The following is a 1,929-nucleotide window of genomic DNA, read 5'->3' on the forward strand; positions in this document are numbered from 1 at the left end:
GACATTTGTCATGTATCGTGGAAGTCTGTAAATGCAGCGATTTGATTGGAATGAAGTCAGAAGAAAAAAAAAGTTTATTACTTCTGTCTTCGTACAATTTCCCACATTACCCACTGCATGGCGTTACCCGTCTTCATTAGTCTACAATGGAACAGAAAAGTAAGACGAATATTTGACGAACGACATCGTGTGCTTCGTGCTGTAGCTTCAATTATCTCCCTTTGATTTTAACTTTTAGTTTGTTTCACACACTCCCGCTAGAATGTAGATTTGTGTACCTTAGGAGTTTAAGACATTCTTCCCCTCGCCCTCAATGAAGGCTTTGACGTGTTTCTCATAATGACTGCCTTAATGAATGGGAAAATGGAAAAATGCCCCCATTCAATCGATTACTCAACACACTTCTTGTTGACTTAAAAACTTAAAATAGATATTCAACTTTATTTAGAAACCAGGTGACCTTTTGAAGATCTTCTTTTATTTGACAGGTCACACCATAGAGGATTTTATATGAGAGGGTGGTCCTTAGTGTGATAATACTTACTGGTAAACAAGACATCATCTAACTCAAAGAGTACTAGTGTGCGCCAGATATATTATTTTATTGAAGGTGGTCCTTAGTGTGATATTGCTTACAGGTAAACAAGACATCGCCTAACAAGTGTACTAGTTTGCGCCAGTATATTGGTTATATTCAAGGTGATCCTTAGTGTGATATTGCTTACAGGTAAACTAGACATCGCCTAACAAGTGTACTAGTTTGCGCCAGGTATATTGGTTATATTCAAGGTGAACCTTAGTGTGATATTGCTTACAGGTAGACTAGACATCGCCTAACAAGTGTACTAGTTTGCGCCAGGTATATTGGTTATATTCAAGGTGAACCTTAGTGTGATATTGCTTACAGGTAGACTAGACATCGCCTAACAAGTGTACTAGTTTGCGCCAGGTATATTGGTTATATTCAAGGTGATCCTTAGTGTGATATTGCTTACAGGTAAACTAGATATCGCCTAACCCATAGTGTACTGGTGTGGGCAAAATGCAACAAAAAAGGTTGCTATTGCAGTCAAGGTATAAAAGTTCGAAGTTGACCATTGTAAATATGGGGTTTTCCTATTTGAAATTCGCCAAATTCGGTTCTTCATGACACACTTTGATTGACTACAAATAACATCATTAGGGCGGGACGGTGGTAGAGCACTTGTTACATTACAATGGAAACGAAAATTATCAGAAAAGACATCACCCAACTCTGAATTATATTCTAGAGGGTGGCACACTGTTGTACTATTGTCTGTTTATAGAAACACAAGACATCGCCAAACTCTGGGTTATATTCCAGAGAGTGCTCCACTGTTGTACTATTGTCTACCAGACATCATCTAACTCTGGTTTATTTTCTAGAGAGTGGTCCACTGTTGTACTATTGTTAGTTTATAGAAACACCAGACATCATCAAACTCTGGGTTATATTCTAGAGAGTGACCCATTGTTGTACTATTGTCTGTTTATAGAAACACCAGACTTCATCCAACCCTGGGTTATTTTCTAGAGAGTGGCACACTGTTGTACTATTATCTGTTTATAGAAAGAAAAGACATCACTAACACTGGGTCATATTCTAAAAGATTATCCACTATTGTACTATTGTCTGTTAATAGAAACACCAGACATCACCGAACCCTGGGTTAAATTCTAGAGGATGGTTCACTGTTGTACTATTGTCTGTTTATAGAAACACCAGACATCAAAAAACTCTGGGTTATATTCTAGAGAGTGGTCCACTGTTTATGTTTTATAGAAAAACCAGACATTTAACTCTAGGCTATACTCTAGAGTGTGGTTCACTGTTGTATTATTGTCTGTTTATAGAAACACTAGACATAACCTAACTCTGAATTATATTCCAGAAGGTGATCTACTGTT

Source organism: Lottia gigantea (genome assembly GCF_000327385.1).
Source record: "Lottia gigantea unplaced genomic scaffold LOTGIsca_16, whole genome shotgun sequence".
Classification (NCBI taxonomy): Eukaryota; Metazoa; Mollusca; class Gastropoda; family Lottiidae; genus Lottia; species Lottia gigantea.